This window comes from Notamacropus eugenii, chromosome 4, assembly GCF_028372415.1.
Source record: "Notamacropus eugenii isolate mMacEug1 chromosome 4, mMacEug1.pri_v2, whole genome shotgun sequence".
NCBI lineage: Eukaryota > Metazoa > Chordata > Mammalia > Diprotodontia > Macropodidae > Notamacropus > Notamacropus eugenii.
The window spans coordinates 450,306,039-450,324,703 of NC_092875.1; the positions used below are offsets into that span (position 1 = coordinate 450,306,039).

Consider the following 18,665-nt stretch of genomic DNA (forward strand, 5'->3'; position numbering starts at 1 on the left):
CTAAGAGCCTGACAGCTTTCTCCTTTAAACCTACTATTCAGTGCACAGTAGGTGGGACCTGTGACCTAAGGGATGGGGGAAAACATTTAAATATCTCAGCTCTGCCCTAAGAAAAATGCCTGAATTCCTTCCCCTCCTTGCCTTGGCCATTTTTTTCCTTTTCTTTTTGAAATGATCATAGTATTCTGTTAAAATTGTCAGCAGAGAACAGGGATCTATTAGGCATATGCACAAGAATCTGAATTTTAAGAAATAAGACTGAGCAGATTTTCTAGAAATGAAAATGCTACATATTTTTATAAGTTGTCATTTTAAAGAAACTCAAGAGAAAAAAAGGATTCAAATGTGAGACTAGATCTTTCTTTAGTTTTCTATGTTGTATATTTAGGGTTGGAAGCTTTTTGGGAATGGTGTAGTCTTAACTAGTCTTTCATATTTTACATACACACTTAGCCCCAAATTGCTCTGGCTCTTATTGATTGGCCAAGAATAGGTCCCAGGCCAAACCTTACTTGGTCATTGGGCCCTGATTGACTCAGAATGTGAGGATAAAATAAAGATATTTGTAAAGAGCTTTGCAAACCATTAACCCTATAAAAGTGTAGCAAGAGAACAAGGGATAGAACCCAGTTGTGATTTTCAAATTTCTTGCTATTTGCCCTGTATCACACTTCCTCTCACCTATAAATTTCACTTTTGTGCATGTTTCATTTTCACATGTTCACTTTTTTAAAGGAATTATATTAAGGGGTTGATAAGGACCACAAAGCAATGAATAAGGTCTAAAAGCAACTGTTTCTTTTCCCCTGCAAAAGGTGTCTTTTTTTCTTTTGATTTATTGTTATTGTTGCTGTTCTGCTTTTTCATTTTTAAAAATCCAGAATCTTTGAATTAGGTGTTTCCTAATTCCTGTTGAATAACCAAATTCAGGATTAACTCTCATTCTTTTCCAAAAGTAGCATTCATTCTAGTATTTGTGTTCTATAATCCTTAGGATGGAGGGAGATAATGAGCTATTATCAGATCCTTGTATACACTAATTTATATAAATTGCTTCTAATGTGTATGTATATGTTACAGTTTTTGAGGTTTCTAAGAAATTGGACAAATGGAAATTAAAAAAAAAAGAAAATATTTGAGCTCCAACTTAGTGTGACAAACTGGACCATATTCTGTGTGGGGATACAAAGAATTGTATGACTGAGACTCTACCCTCAAGGAGTCTGGAGAGATGAGATATACATTTGTGAAGATCATATAACATTGTAAAGCAGTATACTGGTGAATGAAGAAAGGGTGTGGTAATCTGGAGGTAGGAGGGCACGTGGTGGGAGCTTGAGGTAAGAAAGGGAAAATTGAGGTTTGCCTAAGAGTTGTTGCAGGAATAGCCTGGAAGGTACAAGACAAAGAAGGGAAAATTACCAATGGGGTCTTGGTAAAGTGCTTTAGAAACTGGGGTTTAGAAACTTTTAACTGCCAATGTGTTAGGAATCCACTATAAGACTGAGTGGAGAGGCCTGATCAAAGTGGTGATCAGGAAGGACAACTTTGACTGAGGAAAAAGATTTTTTTGAATATTTTTCCTAAAATGCCATCCTCTACTCAGTGAACTCCAGTGGATTCCTGTTGCCTTGAAGAGCAAAGACAAAATTCTCTGGCATTCACAACCTTCATAATTAGCCCCTCTTCTAACCTTTCATCCTGTACTCCCTGCCATGTTTTTTTCAGTACAATGACACTACCCTCTTGTCTGGTCCACGAAGAAGACACTCTATCTCTAGACTCCTGACATTCTGGTTGTCCCACATGCCTGGAATGCTGTCCCTTTTCAGCTCCAATTACTGACTTCCCTGGCTTTCTGTATGTCCCGACTAAAATCTTACCTTCTACAGGAAACCTTCTCTATCCCCCCTGAATTCTAGGGCCTTCCCCTCTGTTAATTATTTCCCGTTTATCCTGTACATGGAGGCAGCTAGGTTGAGCAGTGGAGAGTGTCAAGTCTGAAGTCAGGAAGACTCGTCTTTCTGAGTTCAAAAATGACTGAAGACGCTAGCTGTGTGGTCCTAGGCTTAACCCTGTTTGCCTCAGTTTCCTCATCAGTAAAATGAGCTAGAGAAGGAAATGGCAAACCACTCCAGTATTTCTTGTCAGGAAAATCCCAAACGGGGTCATGAAGAGTCCAACGTGACTGAACAACAAATTTATCCTGTATGTAACTTGCTTCCTTTATGTTTGTTTGCATGTTGTCTCCCTGCTTAGACTAAGCTCCTTCAGGGCAGGGGCTTTGGCCTCTTTTCGTATTCTTAGGCTTAGCTCAGTGCCTGGCACGTAGCCTTAGTAAATGTTTACTGATTGGTTGATTGGGTGCTAGAGGCAGAGACTCTTGGAATAAGAGGATGGTGGTAATACAGTTGAGATTAATTTTTGTCAGATTTTATAGAGGCTAACCCAAGCTGAAATTTGCAGTTCTTTTCTGTTCTAGACTTTCTGGGAGCTAGTTGCTAAGGATGATGGAATGCTTTTCATCATTGGGTCAGGAAAGCAAAGGAAGTCCCTTAAAGATCAAAAGGAAGATCAAAAGATCAAAATTTAAAATTCTTAGAATGTTTCCAGCTCATGTGAAAGGAAAATCTGCAATCGCTCAGTTGGATAGTTTTGCTACAAAGTCAAAGATAAATAAGAAGGTAGTAGAAACGTCCAAAGATTCAGAAATATAAATGCTAGTGGTTCATTTGCTGAGGGAGCAAAATCAAAGGCAAATGATGTCAGCATTTGGTTAATTATGGAAAAAGAATCCTTCAAAATGAATAATACGTGATTTCTAGAGAATTTGCAGGTAGGCTTTCCTGGTTTAATAATTTATTTACTCCTAAAAATAGGAATAAATAAGTAAAAATTTAAGAACACAATTGATATATCATGTGCTTCCTATCAGATAGCTCATCCTCATTTCATTGAAATGGGGGTTCTGAGCTCAAACCCTACCAGTTACTTATACAGACTCTTGAGGTATTTTGTACTTGAGTGTGCTTAAGCACAGCTGTGTCTGGAATGGGACCCCTTGATATTTCCGGACAATTTTGAGCATTCTTGCCAGTGCCTGATTCAGCAAAAACAAAACAAAACCTAAATCACTCTTCTGATCTTATTCAAACAGAATGATCAGGTTCCGGACAAGTCCTTTATTTACCCCAGAAGTTACGCACTTCACCTTGCTCAGTGGAAATCGTGGGGAAATGCAAAACTGTCCCTTGGTCCTCAGAGAGTGGACAGCTCCCTACATCTTAGCTCTAACACTCTTTTTTTGTTGTTGGCTACATCATTTCATCAGTTTAGGTGGTATAATTGGTAGAGATTTACTCAAACAGAATTAGCTCTGAGCTCCCAGCTATGGAGATCCTGCCTCTTCTCTGAACTTGCTATATTTCAATGAGCCTTGACTTATAATGATGTAATTCTATACAACACATGCAATATATATGAAATATATAATACATATACATATGTGTATACATATTCATATATACACTATATATGTGTTTCTTCAAATAGAAGGATGACTTTTCAGTGAAAAATTAGAAAAATATGTTATTGTAAGAGTCTTTAAAATATTTTTACGCCATAATGGCTCACAATTTATTCTTTATTTTATATTTCTGGAGGATGTTTTTGATTGCCACAATTAAGAGTTTCTTTTTTTTTTCTGGTTCACTGAGTTTATTATCTGGTGTGAAAATCATCATAGGAAAGTACAGATTGTGATGGCTTATCAATTGAGTACATGCTCCTGTGCTCTGAGAAAATTTGCCTTCTTAATAATACGGTCTTATGGGAAAGGGTCATTTTGGGGGCATTTCCACTGTTCCAAAGTGTGGGAAACAAAAAAAGGAATTCTATTTCCACAGGGCTGAAACTCCTTCCAGCTATAAGTGATAGCAGCTAATCAGAGTTGTAACCTAGCATGGTCAGGTAAAAGGTCAGAAACTTGTGCACAAGCTTGATGAGCTGTTTGAGGAGGAAGCCTATCAGGGAGGAAAACATGAAATGAGATATTCAGGAGGCTTCTTCTAACCAATAGATGGTGAGGCAGGAGGTTGGGAGGCATTGGTCCAAATAACTGTAGCACTCCCCTAGGAGCTACTCATTCATTCAGGGGGAATGAATGTAAAAATTAATAAAATTAATAAAAATTAAAATTAATAAAAGCTTTCCTGATTTCACAGCACATGTTGTTTTTTGTTTAAGGGGAGCATTTTTCTCACAAAAAGTACTTCTCTCTTTTTTTATTGACTAGTTTCTCTTGTAGCCGCATAAACCTTCTTTCCCACTCCTTCCCGTTAGGTGTAGTATTGTTTTTTTATTTACTGTGAAAGTTGTTTTCTTATTGGCATCTTCCCAGAACATCTCTTTCATCCGTCCCCTTCCCTCCACTCAGCTGCCATGTTGGTTCAGTCCTTCATCATCTCTCTTCGGGACCATTGCAGTAGCCTCCTAGGTGGTATTCCTGACTCCAGTCTTTCTCTTTTCCAGTCCAGCCTCTACATAATGTTCAAATAGTTATTCCTAAAGCACATTTCTGAGCATCTTACTCCTTTTCCCGAAAGCTCTAGACACACTTTACTTCCTCTGTCGAAAAAAAAAAAAATACCAACTTGTCTGACACTGAAAGCCCTCCACAATAGAGATGCAGCCTATCCTTATATATTACACAATTGTACTCTATGGCCTACTGTGTATTATTCAGTGCTTCGCTCCACAAGCTCTACATTCCAACCATACTGACCTCCCTGTTTATTCCTCGTCCATGATATTTGATCTCCTTTCTCTGTGCCTTTGCATAGGCTGTGCCCTCATAGAATCCCTAGATTCCTTCAAAACTCATCTCAGGTGCCACCTCTTAGCCACCTCCTGATCCTCTCAAATGTTAGTGTCTCTTTGCAGTTACTTTGCATTTTAAAATATTTCCTTAAATGCAAAAAAGGAGGGAAGAAAACACGCATTTATTAAGCACCCACTGTATGCCAGGAGCTGTGTACTAAGTGCCTTACAAATATCATCTCATTTGATTCTCGCAGCAATCCTAGAAGGGAGGTGCTATTGTTATTCTCATTTTAAAGCTAAGAAAATGAAGACAGAGGTGATGCAGTTAGTGTATGAGTTCTGGATTTGAACTCTGATCCACTGTGTTACCTAGATGTGTACATGTGGACGTGTTGTATGTGTCTCTTCCCCCTTTTGCCCAATAGAATGTAAGTTCTTTGTTGGGGAGAAGTTTTGTTTTTGTTTTCATACTTGTACCCAGCATAGTGCCTGGCGCATAATAGGTACTTAAAAATACTTGCCGATAGATTGATTGACCATCATCTTCCTCTATTAAGTAAAAATTAGGTATAATTTCATAGCTTTTGATGTTTATGATGTACTCAGCACTGAATTTTCTGCCTTCTGAATTACAACTAGAGAAGAATATTAATGCTGCGTAGAATAGGCAGGTGACCATTCACAGCTACCATATGGGCTCCAAATGCTTTGTTTCCAGTTATTGTTTTAATAAGACTTGTATTCACGTAGCACATAAAAGAAACGGGTAGGTCATTGATGTCGTTGCCAAACATTCGTCCCTGTCCTTTGTATAACCTGGCCCTATCAGATATGTTAAGCAATAGCAATTTAAAACAGCAATAACAATATTTAAATTCTAAAATAGCACTAGCAGGCCATATCAGCAGCATAATTTATCAGATCCGCCTTTGCATTATAGTTGGTGAATTTATGAACATAAACTTCATAGACATTTCTCTTTCTCTATGGTCATAAATAATTTGAGAGATGTCTTTCTTGGTGACATGAACCATCGTCCCATATTTTGTTGTGTTGTATTTGTTTAATCCTGAATTTGCAAGCACTTAACTTACAGGAATAATAACCATTTTCTTTGTTTTTCCTTCTCTGGATTTTTTTTTTAATATCATTTCTGACAACTCAGAAATCCCATCCTGTGGAATGGAAGCCTTCAGACAGGCTGGAGGACCCTGTCCAACCGCAGAAATGATGAGTTTGGTAAAAGCAAGTTCTCTCATAAAGAATGTTGTGACCTTGTTGCTTAATCAACCAACGCCTTTTCAACTTCTGACTCTCTTCATTGTGTCCAGGAGAATGTGTTTAATCTGACAGTTCAAAATAGCGTTATAGGTTAGGAAGAAGAAATAGAAAAATAGGACAAAATGTACCTTGAATCTCCACAAGGGGGCCCCCTTGCTGTGATTTTTAAAAGTCTGAGTGATGGAGAAATGAAGAAATATTATATTACTAGATTAGATGGATTTTTCTTGTGTCTTAGTTTTCAACAGCACGCACACCTCTTAAAAGTGCTGCCTTTACAGTCTATATAATAGTAATTTTAAAACTATGATTTTACATTTGCATATTATAAATATTAATCAAATATTTGAAATAGGGTAATGAAGTATGAGTTCTATTTGAATTCTGCTAAGTTAAAAGGACTTTTTAAAAGGACTATGCAATAGAAATAAAGAAAATATAAGTATATTTTTTGGTGGATAATGTATTTTTAAAAATATCAAATAGCATTTGTATTAATTAATGTAGTACTGCTTTTTCTTTATTTTTTGTTGGGTAGAGGATTTTAAGTTGTACCAGTTTAATACCTAGTAGTGCAATGTCATTTTTGTCTCCACCTCCCTTCCCAATGTAAGGTTCAAAGGTTTATAGTATTGATCTCCAGTAAGGTCTGGGAAGTCTTTGAGTATTGGCCAGCAATACTGAGAGAAACCTACTGCTTAGCTGTGACTTCAGCTCAAGAAGTCAGATGTAGTTTTGTTTTTCAAGCACCAGCTTAGTTAAATTTGAGGGGACTCATCACCAGAAGCTAGTCACTAAAGAGGCAGAGAAAGGCCAAAGACAGTAGTGCAGGGTGAGTCCATGATGCTAAAGGGGTCCATGTATAGATTCCATGGGGTCTGTGAACTTGGATGGAAAAAAGATTGCATTTTTATTTTCATCAACCCTTAACCAAAATGAAGGTAGTTCCTTCAATTCTGAATCTAGGCATATTATTCTGAGAAAGGACCCTTGGCTTCACCATCTGGTGACACCAAACATGTTTAGAAGACCTGCAGTGGAGGAAGTATTCACACTGAAGACATCATGGATTCTCTAAATATTTACAAAATATATTTCAGACATTCCACATTACCATAAGATTTATTGACACCACAGCTCTTTGTCTCATATTGTTCTGTCTCATAGCTTTCTGTCTTTTCCTGATTACTCCACCCTCTCTCAGAGCTCTCAGCCTTTCGTGAAAACCTTTCCCAAAGCTTATGGTGATTTTTAGGCCTTGGATATTTATGACTGCCTTTATTGATTGTAAGCTACCAGTAGTCAACCAATTATCTTTCTGAATGAAGCTTCTCAGACTAAACTAGGTTGGCATTGTTAGGAAGGTGGCCCTTATCTGTTTGTAAGTAGTTTTGTAGTGTTTGATAGGCATCAAGTTTTGTTTTGCTGTAGATAAGCCAGTATGAGGATAGGGATTAGTCCTGGGCTTTCATTGGTATAAGGAGCTCCTAGGTGGATAAACTTCTACCATTGCAGGTTGACATTTCATTTACTACTTACCTTGTTAGAGAATTGCCTCAATTACTGAAGTGTTACATGGCTTGCCTAGTGTCACATAGCCAGTGTGTGTCAAAGGCGTGACTTGAACCCAAATTCTTCTGGCTTTGAGGCTAGCTCTTTATCCAATATACCACACTGCCTCTCTGTACATGTAAATTCAACTTTTGAAAAAATTCCAATATTCTAAACAAATAAAAATGCATGTTTTGAAACTGTTCCAGAAATTTTTTTGAAAAAAAAACTTTAGTTTTTATCAAATTTTCAGCTAAACATCCTTAAGTTAAACATACAAACTGTATTTCAGTAAGAAAAAAAAGAATGACATTTGGATGATACCTGAAATTTAGACTGATGAAAGCAAATGATCTCTTGGCCACACACTTTAAATGACCATATACTCTGGGCAGGGCTACGTGATTCCCAGGCTCCTTGACGTGCACTTGAGAAAGGTGGATGTTGGAGATGAGAAGGGTAGGAGGGATCAGTCCTTTTGTCATCCATTATTGCTGCTTGTCACTGTTCAATCTTTGAATTGCTGAAGATGCAATACTATCTAAGAAGGTCAAAGGGATCCTACCTGTTCTTGGGCAGGAACTAAATATAACCTTTATATCAGTGGCTGACTTCTGACCTAGAAGATTCAAGTAAAACTTAGAATTTCTCATTTATGTGGCATGTTGTTCCTACTCAGGAGGAACCTGGGAAGTTCAGAATCTGGCACTATCCCAAGGAATAGCTTTCTCACGAGAGAGAGAATGCCAGTCCCTCCTTATATTCTTTCCTTAAACATTTTTCAATCTCTGCATATGGGCACATATGTACAGTTTATGAGTCATATGCAATCATATCCATGTACAGCAAGCCAGCCTGACTGAAGCAGCAGGGAACCTGAGAGAGAGAGAGATAGGAGGCAGCATGTGCCAGGCAAGTCAATCTGCCATCACCACTACCACCATCTTGGCCACCATCTCCCCTTGAACCCTGATGAAGATAGCCTAGGATCATGAACCCAAGAGCCTTGGGAATAGCAGTATCCCTCGAACCACCCGTTCTGTCCCTCTGGCCAGCATCAAGAGGAGAAATAATTGTGGAAATGATGATCTCCTATCACCACTGGCAATAACTGCTGGCCAAGTGTCACCAACAGTCAGATAGGCACAAGAACCTGAGGAGTGGGAGCACACCTCTAGAATACTGGTCCAGCTTCCAGCCCAGCCCTTGTAACCATCACCATGGGAGGAGGTTCTTATGGCAAAGGATCTAGCCATCCCCATCAACTGCCAACCAACTGCCACTCACAAAGCAAGCAAGCCAACCTAGCTGAAGCAGCAGGGCACCCTGACGGGAAGACAGGAAACACATGTGCCACACAACTCAAGTCACTACCAATACTCTGACTGTGCTCTCCCCTGAGAATCCAACAGACCTAGAACCTAAGAGTCTTGGTTATACTAATGTTGCCAAACCAGGGTCAATAGGTACAGCTACATCTATTAAAGACCCTGGAAAGAAAGTTCTTGTCACCAAAGTCCTTGGAATCATAAAATGGTTCAATGTCAGAAATTGATATGATTTTATCAGTGGAAATGATATTCAAGAAGAGGTGTTATGATCTGCTTTGCTGCTGTGCCCTGAGGACTATGGGCCTTTCTATCTGACTTAACAGCTAAAAATTTCACATGCATGTCTTCCCCATTAGAATATGAGCTCCCTTAGAGCAAAGACTATCTTACTTTCCTGTTAGTATCTCAGTGCTCATCCTTTGGCTTCAGGAGGCACAATAAAAGCATTATTCCTTCATTCATGTACCATATCCATGTACAAAAAAATTCAAATATAGTAGATCTTACATGTGTTTTATTACATGTATGCCATCTTCCCAGAATTCAGTAAGCTGCTCTAAGCTGAACAACTGTGGACTAAATGGTTGATCAGTTCACCCAGTGGTGTTAACTAGTCTTGTCATTATCTGGATAGTCCAAACATCTCTGCTGTAAATTATTGCCACTTGTAAATTCCTGATCTATTCTCCATACAACCCAGTCTTTTTTTTTTTTTTTTTTCTGTAGAGCATCTTACCATGATTTCACTGGCCTCAGTTTGGGTCTCCTGGATGACCTTGGGTGAATGAGACTACAACATGGTCCTAGGGTTTAGGATCCATAGGAAGCTTTTGAGACCCTAGAGATGGAGTAGCAGACAGAAGGATACTCTCTCCTAATTCAGCCCCTCTTCCTCACCCAGAAAGAATGAGCTAATAGATTGGATCAACCCTGGAAACCTTCTGCATTCTCCACTGGTAGATCTAAATTCAGTGTCTCCTGAAGGTTGGGAGATCCCACTTTGGCATCTATTCGTTGCTCTAGATTGTTACTCTATGGCTCATCCTGTGGATACAACTGTCCAGCTGAAATCCTAGAAAAACTTTGTGACACTCTGTTCTGCAAAAATCCTGTTTTCCTGACCATCTATTTATTCACCAGGGAATTTGACTAGGGCAGCTAGGTGGCAGAGCGATAGAGTACTAGACCTGGAGTAAGGAAGACCAAAAGCCCTGAGTTCAAATATGACTCAGACACTAGCTGTGTGACCCTGGGCAACTCACTTCACCCTGTTTGCTTCAGTTTCCTCATCTGTAAAATGAACTGGAGAAAGAAATGGTAAACCACTACAGTATCTTTGCCAAGAAAACCTCAAATGGGGTCCAAAGAGTTTGACACAACTGAACAACAACAAAATTGCTTTATGGGCAACAAATATTTGTAACATATTTTCTTTGAAAGTCATCAGCCATTTTCTGGAGCTGTTTTGTTGACTGATAAGCTTCCTGTCCCCCCAACTTCTTGACATGGGATGGTTATCTATTTGTATGCAAACTTGTGTTTTCTAGGAACACAAGGATTTCATAGCAGGACTCTATATTTTGGCTGGATGGCCAACGGTGAATTAGAGCATTATATTAATGCTTGTTCCTGTCTATGTTTTTTTGTATTGAAGGTGTAATTGGGAGGTAGGTTTCTCAGTTGAGTGGTATATTGGGCTCTTGATATCTTCTATCCTCTAAAACTCCAAAGCTTGTCTCTTGCCCAAATATCAATGTTTTTAGAATAGAGCCTCTAGCAAAATTTCTTGTGGCATTGTAAGTATATATGAATTGAAAATGCTACATGCTGATTTCACTGAGCTTTCTGTTTAGGCTTCAGCATCCCTACCATTTTTTTTTTCGTTTTTAGTAGGATGTGATTAGATTTTTCTGGCTGTGGGTCTCCTTATAGGAAGTGTGGCATAGTTCTAGATTTTAATTCCTTCTAGATTGACCTCAAACTTGAGTTACTTTCTCTCAAAATGTCAATCCTGCTCTTCAGCATAAATAACTCTTGTCAGGAAGATTTTATGCAAGCAAATATTTCTCCCATAATGCTTTGGTCATTATAGAAGCCTGCTCTTACAGTTTGTTGAGCTCTTACTTAATGAAATGATCACTCAGAAAGTTGCTAGGGAAGCTCACTATAGCTTTGGGATACGCTTCACTTCTGCGTATGGAAACTGGATAGGATGTTAAAGTTAAGGATATAGCTGCCATTGTCTCCCCCCCCCCCCTTTTGTTTTTCCTGTCTTACATTATTTAATTTCCTTGCCTCTTCTCCAGTTTTGTAACTTGACCATCATGAGACTTCTGGTCCAGCTATTTGCATCTAAAGATTTATCCCTTATTAAATATTGGCATTCATGATGCCTCATCATGGCTTGGTGGCAATCCTGGATTCTCAAAGACTACCATCAGCTCAGCTAAGTGCAATCAGGTTCATCAGTTAGTCTGGTGGTCATAAGGTGATAACTCTTTTTCTTCCTCTGCCCACAAAGAATGTCTTTAAGGGGAAGAGAGGTTATGATTTCTGTTGATGGAGGACAAACCCACAAATGGAATAATTGCAATTTGAAGCAAAAAAACGTTATGTATGTGCATATGTATGCATACGTATATATATCCCCAATTCAGAGAAGCAAGTTTTCAGGTTACTTATATTTGTTTTGCTTGGATATGTTTTTGTTTTACTTCATATGTTTAATCTGGTGGAAAACAACAAAAAATCTCCATATTTTAAACAAATATAACCTGGTCAGGAATTGAATTTACAATCTAATTACATTATAATAAGTCAAGAATGTTAGTGATGGCACCCAGCATACAGTTCAAACCCACCACATGTATAACAATAATAATAAGAAAATTTGTTGGCCAAAATGTTGTAATAGCAACTAAAAATACATGAATAAATTTTAATATTGAGGCAGGAAACAGCAGACATACAGTGTGTATTTGAGGCACATGTATCATTTGAACAGGAGCCAGAGTTATAGAGCTAAAGATTAAAGTGTGATTTAGAGATATATTCTACTCTGTATGCACGTGCATCTCTTCCATTAGCATTAATAAAATTTGCATGTGCACAGTCAGAGAAAGGAGCAGAAATTTGTTGAGAGGAAAAGAGGAATGATTTTAAACTTTGCCTCTAATTCTCTGAGCGTGGGACTGTATTATTAAAAGCTTTGTGAAAGGCCTTAATTTAGGGACTGAGATATAGAAACTCTGTATCAAACTGCTACATGTATACTTCGTTTATATTATTAGAGAAAGCATAGTCAAGCAAACTCAAAGCTTTATTTTTTAAAGACTGAGCTTTGAGCTCATGATGATTCTGAGGGCAAAATACATATGTTGTGTATTCTGTAACCTCATTGGTGCTGCTCCTAAAGTGTTAATATTTTAAAGTCATTGTTTATGCTATTAGTCCAAAAGAAACAGCTGCATATACTTGGGGAGACAGAACATTAAATATATGCTCCCTTATACAGATTTCACAATATTAGTGCCATTTTGGAGCCATTTAAAAATACAAGATAATTGAATCTAGTTGCTAGACTTATAGACTAGGAAACCACATTCATGTGATCCCAAAATAAGCAGTTATAGAATTGGCTGAGGGGATGTGTGTTCATCCTTCATTGCTGAAGAAGACCACACTGTCAGAGACATGATGACATGACCTGCACTTGACTTTGTTTTGAGTGAGGGAGGGCTGTGCAGGTCATCAGCCTCACTTCTCCTCCAGAGCCATCTGAATCCAGTGACCAGATATTCATCAGGATGACTGGAGATGACCCAGGATGAGGCAATTGGGGTTAAGTGACTTGGCCAAGGTCACACAGCTAGTGAGTGTCAAGTGTCTGAGGGGAGATTTGAACTCAGGTCCTCCTGACTTCTGCACTGGTGCTCTATCCACTGCACCACCTAGCTGCCCTTGACTGAGGGGATGGGAGTTGGGGGAAGGTAGAATAAATTGGCACCTGCACCCTTTTCCTATCTCCTGTCATCAGGCACCCATTGCCATCATACTCTCCTCTCTTTCAGCTTTGATAATTCATCCAGGATTTCCTTTCCTTCAGGCATTTCAATATCTGAAATTATCCTTTTCCAAATCAAATCAAAACCACTCATTTCTTCATTGAAATGTTAAGAAGATCAAAGGATATGAACAAACAGTTTTTTGAAGAAGAAATCAAAACTATAGTCATCTGGGAAAATGCTCTAAATTATTATTGATTAGAGAAATGCAAATTAAAACAGCTTTGAGATACCATCTCACACCTATCAGAATGACTGAAATGATAGAAGGGGGAAATGACAGTTGTTGGAGTAGATATGGCAAAATTTGGATATTAACATGTTGGTGGAATTGTGAACTGATTCACCCATTTTGGAGAGCAGTCTGGAATTATGCCCAAAGAGTTATTAAACTGTGAATTCCCTTTGATCCAGCAATGCCACTGTTAGGTCTCTTTCCTAAGATAATCAGGAAAAAGAAAAAGAACTTAGATGTTCTAACATATTTATAGCAACTCTCTTTGTGGTGGCAAAGAACTGGAAATTGAGGGGATGCTCATTTATTGGGGAATGGTTGAACAAGTAGTGGGATGTGATTGTAATGGGATACTACTGTGGTTGATTTTAGAGAAACATGGAAAGACTTGTAAGAAATAATGAAAAGTGAAATGAGCAGAACCAAGAATGTTGTATACAACAGCGGTATTGTTTGAAGAATAATTGTGAACAACCAAGTTATTCTGAGTATTATAAACAGTCCAATCAGTTATATGAAAGGAGATGCTATCTACCTCCAGAGAAAGAACTGATAAATAGAAGTGTTCTTAGTATGATTTGACATATATTTATAAATTTGCCTCAAATGATGGCCTTCTGTAGTGTGGGGTGGGGAGAGAGGGAGGGAGACAGTTTGGAACTTAAAATGTAACAAAAATAAGTAAAATAAAATTTTAAAATGTAAAAAAAAAGTATGCTGGTCAAAGTAATTCATACTAATATATGAATGCCTCATAGGCTTAACCCTCTCAGAAGTACTTGAGTTTTAAAAGAGAAGTTTATGTGCCAAATGAATCTCCAGTTGATGGAAGAGGGCATCTCTCTGAGCTAGAGAAACTTCGCAGGATCCTTTGCCTACAGTGATGCAATCATCTTTCCACATAGCAGAAAAGAGGAACTGACAACTTAGTAGACTATTTCTGAAAAATCAACCACTCCTGAGGTAAACTTCTGTGATAGAGGGGAAAAAATGGGCCTAGGAGTACTTAGCTAAATGTTGGCTCTTATTATTTTCTCTCTATCAGATCATTCCCTTGGGCTGATGGCCAAGTCCTGGAAAGAGCTGAACACACTAGAGCAGTATTTCTATTGTGAATTCTGGAGACTTCCTAGCTTATCGTTGTTCTTTATAAATTGTGGCTCCCATCGCTGAATACAATATTCCAGATGAGAGTCTCAGCCTTATGTAGCACTGACTGTTAGAAAACCAGGTGGATTTGCATGTTGTCAGGGAACTTTATCCAGAAGGCCACTGAAATTATGTCTTGTCCCATTGGAAGAGGCTGATGTGCCAGTCATCCAACTCCTGTGAAGATGGACTGGTTGTAGCCTTCCTGGATGATGGCCAAATCTAGTTGCTGGTATGGGAAACTTTATCAAGGGTCTGATAATAGTCAAAAGTATTTTATACATTACCTTGGTGATTTCTGAAATCATGTATAGGCTTTCCTGGGGAGGCTTCCAACTTTTCTTGGGATTACTGCTAGGATGGTGTTATGAAATATAAAGGATACAAAAAAGATGATGGAATCTGTATTTTTATTTTTAAGTTGAATTTTAAAAAGTAACATGCATTTTTTACCTTCCTACCCCTGATCCCTACCTTTAGAAAGAAAAGAAAAAGGAAAACAACATTGCCATTGTAACAAATATGCATTTCCAAGCAAAAGTAAGTTCCCAGAATAAGCTTTGCCATCAGTTCTCTGTGATCTTGAACATTGAACAGAGTTCTTAGAGTTTTTCAGAGTTGTTTGTTACAAAAAATTTTTAAAAAATAATTTGTTTTCACTTTTTAACTTACATTTAATACATTCTTATCAAACTCATTTTCACATTAGTCATGTTGCATAGAAGAATTAAAACGAATGGGAGAAACCATGAAAAAAATCAAAACATAATAACACAAGAGAAAATAGTCTGTTTCATTCTGCGTTCCGATTCCATAGTTCTTTCTCTGAATGTGGATGGCATTTTGCCTCAAGAGTCCTTTGGGAATATTTTAGGTCCTTGCATTGCTATGAGGGGCTAAGTCTAGCAGAAACAGTCCCCTCACATTGTGGCTGTTACTGGGCATAATATTTTCCTGGTTCTGCTCATTTCACTCAGCATCAGTTCACATATGTCTTTCCAGGTTTTTCTGAAGTCTGACTATTCGTCATTTCTTATAGCACAGTAGTGTTCTATTACATTCATATACCATGCAAAGTTGTTTGTTTTTTTAACGAAATTGTTGTTGTCACTGCATAAATTGTTCTCCTGGTTTTTCTCACTTTACATCAGGTCATACAAATGTTCCCAGTTTCTTTGAAATCTTCCCCTTTATCATTTCTTATGGCACAACAGTATTCCAATACATTTGTATATCAAATTTTATTTAGCCATTCTGCCAATTGATGGATGCGTCCTTAGTTTCCAGTTCTTTGCTGCTACAAAAAGAGCTGCTGTAAATATTTTTGTGTGCACGTAGGTCTTTTTCCTCTTACTTTGATCTCTTTGGGGGTATAGATCTAGTAGCTGTATCCCTGGGTCAAAGGTTATGCATATTTTAATAACTTTTTGAGCATAGTTAAATATTGCTTTGTAGAATGCCCACATCAATTCAGAAGTCACCAAAAGTACATTAATATGCCTGTTTTCCCACAACCACTCCAAAGTTTGTCATTTCTCTTTCTTATAAACATTGCCAGTTGGATGAGAGTGAGGTAGAACCTTAGAGGTGCTTTAATTTTCATTTATTTATTAATGATTTGGAGCATTAAAAAAATGTGACTATTGATAGCTTGAATTTTTTCCTTTGGGAACATAGCACAGTGGTACAGTGGATAGAGTGCTGGGCTTAGAATCAGGAAGTCCTGAATTCAAATTCCACCTCAGAAATTTATTGGTCGTGTGATCCTGGGCAAGTCACTGCTGTTTGCCTCATGGGGATAACATATTGCTGTTACCTAAGATTGTTGCAAGGGTGAAATGAGAAATAATTGTAAAGTACTTACAGTGTCTGGTACATAGTAAACATTATATAAATATTAACTGTCATTATTATTACATATGTTATCGTATTTGATTCTTAAAACTCACCTTGTAATGTCGATACTATTTCAGTTTTACAGTAGAGGTAACTGAAGTTCAGAAAGGCCGTAATCACATAGCTAGTCCGTGCTGGAGGTAGAATTAGAATCCTCTTCTTCCTGATTCTAGAACCATTACTCTTTCCCATCTTTCTACTGCTCTATGACCCTTGGCATGTGGTGTTGAAAGGATGATGAAGTAAGTAGTTACTTTACTGTAATTCAGATTCCTCTGTTACATCCCTAGAAAACTCTTCATCCAGGAAGGCCACTTCAGCCCTGGAATTCGCACGTTGTAAGTACCGCCATAACCTTTGGCCCCTCAAGGAACCTCACTTTAAAGAAGTCAGCCCTCTCTTCATTTCTCACTAGATCACAATCCAGAATCCTCTATCATGCCCCATTCCAGTTAGTCATGATAATCTTTCTGGGGTCAGGGCTGTGAGAATGACAAACCAGAGCTTGGCAGAGTGATCACAAAATCAACAGTTAATGTACAGATTCCACTTATAAGACTAAGTTGGGCTGTGGCTGGTTTATCCTTCATGAATATGTCTGTAACCATGTCCATAAGCCTCTTGACAAATGAGTCTATTAGAAATACATGATCCAAGCTAAGCACTGACTCACTGTCTGGGGAATGTTGAAGGAATGAACCCTACCATTGTCTTAAGATTCCACATTTGTCCTTTGGCCGTCTTGACCTGAACTGTGCTACCACAGATTTCCCTTAGTTACAAAAACAAAATTCTCAAATGCATTCAGCAGGGGCCTCTCTCCTGTTATCATTGGTATTCATTGTGGGTCAGATCTTGATTGGTAAATTTATCAGGATTACTTCAGATTAGTTATGGGAGAATTCACAGGGACAGGGCTGGAAGCAGTTTGACTTTGGCTAGGAGCCCAGGTCATTCATCCTATTGGTCAGAAAATCTTCCGGGTGGTCAGAACCACTTTCCTGAGGTTGGAAAGCATGTTCCAACTGGTTGGAACTAGTCTTTTTTTCCCTTGGGGATCTGCCAGTTGCAGGCAGAGGTTGGGGGCATCCATTAGGAGACATTTCATCCTGATTTAGAGGCCAGCATTTTGTTACTACAATGCCTCAGGGAGAGACTCTCCCTTAGGAACTGTCTAGAGAGTATGGTCTTAGGAACTGTAGTCTTTGGCAGGGCTGAAAGGGAGGCATGAAAGCTGTTGTTGAGGACCAGTGGCGATAATACAGTTCAATAAGGGAGATGTCATGCCAGCTATCATACATACCAAGGATAGCTATCTGGAGGGGAAACAGGTAATGTGCAGGGCTTTCCTATGACAGAGTTCCAGGAAATAAGACAAGAAATGGGAGGAAGGTCAAAGCAGGAGTCATAAATGTTTGTGGGATGCCAAGGGATCAGTGGTCACAGGTAGCTCTCATGGACTTTGCCCACTTGTGTCTCTGCTAACTCTTAGCATTTCTGCTGATTGCTCTTCAGACATTTTGATTCTATGATAGTTATTTGAATTGAGTTGAACTGAAGAATGACAAATGCCTGGGACTCATGGGAAAAAAAATCTGAATATATTTTTTAAAATTAATGACTATTGTCTTTTGGATGCTTGAACACCTCAGAATTTAATTCGCAAATTATACACTGATAGTCTTTGAATTAACTTGACTTGATGGTCACTGAGAATCCAAAGGAGCAGTGCAGACAGGAAGAGATTGGGTACCTTCATTGTTACACTGGACCCACCACTAGATTCTCAAATAGACCTCAGGTTATACGGCACCACATCCCACTTCAAAGGCAAGCTCTAGCTGCAAGTTTTAACTTTAACTTTTCCTGGGGGTAGCACAGGTCCCATGTAATCAAAGAGAAATAAAGAGACCTGGGAAGCTGCTTCCACAGGAGATCATGAGCTCTAATCCAGGAGCCCCAGAAGAAGAAAGAGGGAGTAGTCTTGAATATTCTCTGATTAGGCGTTGCAAGCCATCTGCCAATAGTGACAGTTCTTTAGATGTGCATGCAAATAGGAACTTTGAAACTCTGACTCGGGAGTTATTGTTTATTCTTTCTTTTTAATCTAGAAGAAATACAGATTATTTGCCACATGGTAACCCCTTTAATGTGGGAGGGGAACATTAGGCAGCTGAGATGAAGGCATGTATCTTCATTAACCAAAAGGAGCAGAGATCATAAAGAAAAACAATACTTTACCAAAATAAAAGGGATTTCTGGAGCCCTCTTTTCAAATTATGTGCATTTCTCTGAACAAGAAAAACAGACACTCTTCAGTCCCAGCATCGCTACCCA

The 18,665-nt window shown here is 38.4% G+C and overlaps 1 long non-coding RNA gene across 1 annotated transcript in view; it reads right to left on the reverse strand.

The window, feature by feature from the left end:
- Positions 1 to 16,459, reverse strand: part of LOC140501969 (uncharacterized) — a 38,729-nt gene extending 22,270 nt beyond the window's left edge. The window contains exons 1-2 of the long non-coding RNA XR_011966462.1: positions 16,382 to 16,459; positions 14,720 to 14,783 (exon numbers count right to left, since the gene is read on the reverse strand). This is a non-coding gene — a long non-coding RNA (uncharacterized lncRNA). The remainder of the gene's footprint in view (positions 1 to 14,719; positions 14,784 to 16,381) is intronic.
- Positions 16,460 to 18,665: the final 2,206 nt, after the last annotated feature.